Source organism: Pinus tabuliformis, chromosome 1_1 (assembly GCF_031772625.1).
Source record: "Pinus tabuliformis cultivar Carrire ecotype Pingquan chromosome 1_1, CPIR1, whole genome shotgun sequence".
Classification (NCBI taxonomy): domain Eukaryota; kingdom Viridiplantae; phylum Streptophyta; class Pinopsida; order Pinales; family Pinaceae; genus Pinus; species Pinus tabuliformis.
In genome coordinates, this window is record NC_142297.1 from 829057479 (window position 1) to 829063213 (window position 5735).

At 39.1% G+C, this 5735-nt stretch overlaps 1 non-coding gene across 1 annotated transcript; it reads left to right on the forward strand.

The window, feature by feature from the left end:
- Positions 1–4540: 4540 nt before the first annotated feature.
- TRNAA-UGC (transfer RNA alanine (anticodon UGC)) lies at positions 4541–4613 on the forward strand. Its single transcript has one exon. It is a non-coding gene; the product is annotated as a tRNA-Ala (tRNA).
- Positions 4614–5735: the final 1122 nt, after the last annotated feature.

Genomic DNA, 5735 nt, shown 5'->3' on the forward strand with positions numbered 1-5735 from the left:
CCATCATGGTATATGGTGGGCATAGAGGCAAGAGGTCTGTCAGGAGGCTTAGCAACTCTATGGGATCCTCATCGGATCAAAGCTAAAGCATATAGGTGTTTTGCAGGAATCATCATTTCGGCCTCCATCAGGGGCAAAGATTTCCCTATAAACATCTTAAACATTTATGCGCCTTGTAAGAATAGAGCTCCCTTTTGGGAAAGGTTCTTCGCCTCAGATATGTTTGATATTGAACACTTGATCATTGCAGGCGACTTAAATATAACATTGAGCTCGGAGGAATGTTGGGGTAGCTATAAGAAAAAAGACTCGCTCGCAGATAGCATAAAGCTCGAGATTTTAAATAAGAATTTGGTGGATATTGTCCCATCGGAAATGAAGCCAACATGGGTAAATGGCAGAACTGATAATGCCTATATCGCAAAAAGAATTGACCGGTTTTTAGTGCATATCAGCATCATAGATAATATGGGCATGCCTCTTTCGTCAGTGGGGAATATACTTGTCTCTGATCACAGGCCTATTCTTTTATCCTGGCGGGAAAAAAGCTTCAGAATGGGGTATCCATTCAAATTCAATAGAACTCTATTACAGGACCCGGCCTTTAATGAGCACATCTCTAAGGCATGGAATGAACTAACAGATAAAGCTATGTCTCCCCCTTTTTTAACACTTAGAGATAAGATGGCCGCCATGGGAAAGCTGGTGAAGAAATGGCAAACTGAAAAAAGGAAAAAAGACAGGCAGGATCTTTAGACAGTGCAACAGGAGCTGGATAGCATTTTAAAATTGTCAGATGCCAGATCGTGCTCCTTCAGCATGAAATGCAGCATAAGAGAGCTTGAAAGGAAAAAATATAAATTGTTGAAGCAGGAGGAATCTTTTTGGAGGCTTAAAAGCAGGGCATTATGGCTCAAAGAAGGTGATAAGAACAAAAAGTTTTTTCATAAATATGCAAATGCCAGACGTGAGAAAAACACCATCTGGAAGATAAGCAATGGAAATGGAGGCTTTCTTGTTTCCCAACAGGACATCACAAAGGAAGCTGTAAGACATTTTAAGAGACAATTCAGCAGAAGGTTAGATGTTGCTTTCCAGGACATCCTATGGGGAATTGAAGTGGTTCCCCAGATGTTTGACGACGAAAAGAATGAGGCCCTGTTTCGGCCTGTCACAGAGAACGAGCTTCTTGGAATTTTGAAGTCCTTCAAGAAAGATAAGAGCCCAGGCCCCGATGGCTGGACAATCGAATTTTTCACCCACTTTTTCAGCCTCATCAAGCATGATCTGCTGAGGATGGTGGAAGCGTCTAGGATGTCTGGCAGCATTCACCATATCATTTCTTCCACCTTGATTGCCTTAATTCTGAAAAAGGGAGAGGCAGAATCTTTTCATGATTTCAGACCGATATCATTATGCAACATCTCTTTCAAGATCATCACTAAAATCATTGCTGAAAGAATAAAAGGTACTCTGGCCTCCTTTTTATCAAAGGACCAACATGCTTTTCTGAAGGGCCGCAATATTTTGGATGCACTGGCTAATACACAGGAGTGCCTGTTCTCTATGTTTTCTCAAAACACAGAAGCGACCATCATGAAAATAGACTTGCAAAAAGCATTCGACTGCTTAGACTGGGGGTATATTGAATGTCTTCTGGCTAAGATTGGTTTGAGATCCAATGCCATCCGATGGATCATGGCCTGCGTAGAGAACGTAAACTATGCAGTCATTATCAATGGTATTCCCTCTCATTATTTTCAAGCTGAGAGAGGTTTGTGTTAGGGATGCCCCCTATCGCCTCTTTTATTCATTCTGGCCATGAACTCTCTAAGCATCCACATCAACATGACGGTCACTGATAACAGATCCAAGCCTATCAAGATTTGCAGGCAAAACTTCATCTCTCACAACCTTTTCGTAGATGATGTGCTCTTATTTGCAATGCTATGTAGAATGTCGTGGTTGTGTTTAAAAGATATTCTTGAAAGATTCCAAAGAGCCTCCGGGCCTTTTATCAACAAAGGGAAATCCTCTTTATATCACAACGAGGCCAACATGGAGATGGTGAATTGGATTTCTGAGTTATTCGGTATTGAGACAAGTTTGCTCAAGGAGGGCCTCAAATATTTAGGTTTTCATCTCAAAGCTAAGGGTTATTCCAAGTATGACTGGCAATGGCTGACAGAAAGATACTATAGAAGATATCTGCATGGGAACATCGGAGTCTATCCTTGGCAGGTAGAGTCATTCTCTCTCAATCTGTTTTATTGCAGATGGTCGTTTATTGGGCTCATTTATTCTTCCTCCCGGCAAACACTATTCACAATTTGACCAAGGTTATGGCAAATTTTATTTGGGGTGGAAAATCTGAACAGACAAAGTTCCATCTCTCCAAAATTAATAGAATTTCACTGCCTAAGCGCCTTGGGGGATGGGGCTTAATGGACTTGAGGGCTTTTGGAAAGGCTCTTTTATGAAAATCGCTCTCGAGAGGGATCTTTGGGGATGGTCCATGGAGTACCACTGTTAAACTAAAATATATGAAAGGCAAAATTCTGGAACATTGGTACAGAACTGGAGCAATTGGAATCAAACATGGATCAACCATTTGGCATAGTTTTTGGAAGGTTGAGAAATACTTTTTAAAGAACCTAAGGTGGAGGATCCACACTGGAAACAGTATCTTAATTGGTCTTGATTCTATTGCCTGCTGTCGCGGTTCCACTTCATTTTCTAAAATCCTCTTATTTTACCTTCACAGAAATGATATTTTTACATGGGATAAACTTATCTCTGAATGGTGCGGTCTTGTTCCTTTATGGAAGGATGCCACTGATCTTCGTCTGCCAGGCGATCTGAGCTCTTCATGGAAAGCTGTCAAAGATGCTCTGGAGTGTAGCGGGATTCAACGCAATGGATCGCCTGATCACCTAACTTGGTCCATGTCAAATGCTCAGGCAACTGCTAGAGTAAAAGATATTTACATTGACTTTATTTCTTCAAGGGTTCCGTATCATAGCTCTATATTTCCAATGGCTCTCTAGAAATCAGGGTGCCCCCCTAAGATGATATTTTTCGCACGGTTGGTGTTTAACAACAAGAACCTGACATGGGACAACCTGAGGAAACGAGGTTGGCATGGCCCAAGCAGGTGTTCGATGTGTGAATCAGAAGAAGAGTCAAATCTCCACATGTTCTTCCAATGCAACTCCTCTCAACAAATCTGGTATGAACTGGCCATTAATTTTGGTTTTCCTCATGTTGTTTTTGTTTCTATCCATGCAGCCTTCGGATGGTGGTGCAGTCAAGGTGAGCCAAGGCGTTTTCTCATCATTATTATGTTATGGTGCGCATGGAAGTGGAGGAATCACAAAATCTTCCGAGACTCCAAAGATCCCTATAGCTCCATTTTGCATCGCATCACTGCTATTTTCGACTCTTCTCCAACACAGCTGGCCAATTAGCTCGGGACAGCTTCAACTTATGGCTTTTTTGTTTTTGGAATCATCGGTGGATGTGGTAACCTGGCTGCTCCTGGAAAATGACTTTCCCGGTTATATTTTTTGTGCTTCTTTTCCATATCCCTGAACCTGCTATAAATGTGTTTGTATATGTTTTATGCTCCTGCTTCTCCATGATGTAGGTATCTGTTCTTCCGAATATGAGGGTTATTCGGATTTTTGTTTTCTGCTATGTCTCATATATCCTGGATCGTGGCTTCTCTTGCCACTTTTTTGTATCCTATGTTAGTTTTTATATTGCCTTAATATAATACATGATGCTTTTTTTTCTCTGAAAAAAAATATATATTAAATGACATAAAAAGTAACGAATAAATCAGAGTTGAGTGATAAAAGAAGCTACAGTAACAAATGCAAAATACACTCACTGAGCCTTCAACATATAAACTTTGGAAGGAATTCAAGTAGTTTATATTATTTATGTGGATGTTTCATAATAAATAAAACTTAAATTTAATAATCTAAATATTTATATTGAGGATTCCACTCTCAAGGTTCCATTTATCCCTGAAAAAAATTTCTAGATATTATTAAGTTGGTCATCCAAGTTTTGGTTAAAATAAACATCCAAATTTCTAACTAGCTGGATTTTTTGACACCAAGGTTCCAAATTAACAACATAATTCTCCATAAACATTAATCAACAACAATATATTTTACTCCCATTTAACTTATATAAAAATTATTTATACACAGGATTTAGAAACAAATAATTTAAATTAATTATTAAGCATGAGGTTAACCAAAGATTAGAATAAGTTATTTATACAAAAATGAATTAAAAACAAATAATTTAAATTAATTATTACGCATTAGGTTAACCAGAACGATTAGGATGAAAATTTGAGAAAGGTTTGGCGTCCATAATTGTGATTAAGATAATTTATGGAGTTAATATTTTTTTTTTATTTGCTGCGTAGGGTCGTCGTGTCTTCTTATTTTTGGTAATATGTTTGTATGTTCGATAAAGTCGAGTAGTATTGATAAATAAAAAAAAGATGTATTGTTAACATCAAGGGGATGTAGCTCACATGGTAGAGCGCTTGCTTTGCATGCGAGAGGTACGGGGTTCGATACCCCGCATCTCCATTTAATTTTTCATTCCGATTTCGCCAATGGCAGCGGAAAATAAAAAATGTTTTCATTCCGATTTTTATTGTGTATGCATGCAAATTGAAATTTATGTAGAAAATAGGGAACAACAAAAGAAAAACTCACAAACCACATTTGACACGATATATCCTGGGAAACCCTTTCGAGGGAAAATTTGGCTGAAAGGTGAGACCGCTCTACTCTCTTTCTTTGAATAGAAAATGGCTGCAAGTATAAAGAAGTAAGGCTTGTGTCCCATGGGCTACTATAGTGCACAAATCCTTTCTACATGCTCTCTCCCTATCCCTCTTGGCTACTCTACTTGTTTACGAGACAGATGCACTAAGGCTTGTGTCCCATGGGCTACTATAGTGCACAAATCCTTTCTACATGCTCTCTCCCTATCCCTCTTGGCTACTCTACTTGTTTACGAGACAGATGCACTCGAAAAGAATGGAACCCCTTTCCTCTTAATGGTTTGGTCATACCACAATTTGATAGCCTACTAGTGGTTAAGTTTGACTCCCTCAACTCTTAACCAAAGTTACAATATGGACTCTTCTTGAATCTTCTTCATCATGATCATGTGGCTAGCCCCCTTTCCATGAATAACGAGGGCTGATGTGGCACCCTTTCAAATTATGGTGGCCAAAATAGGAAGGTCAAGAGTCTCAATGGCATAACTTTTACATACAGACTCTAATTGAGGTGGTCCTTGCATCATTATAAAGTATTTGTGTGTAGAATAAGAAGAAAATGTGCCACACCAAAGCAACAAATTTGTACCCCCAAAAACATCATTTGATGCCTCAAAATTCTCCTGAAAGGTTTTAGACCCAAATTTGCCAAATTAGGTCCCACCGGTATAAATGGTCATGTGAGTTGATTACTCCACTTTTTGCACTTTGAAAGCATCCATATGGATGACAAACAATATAATGATCCAATTTCAATTTGACGTCATAAACATCCATACAATACCAGGCGGTTGACACGTGGCAACCCATGTCCACCCGTCAACACTGCACTGGGCCACATCCTTTGTTAGATTATGTCACTCTACCATGTTGAGGCCAATTGTCATATTGGTCCTAGTCTATATCAAGAGGAAATCCTAGT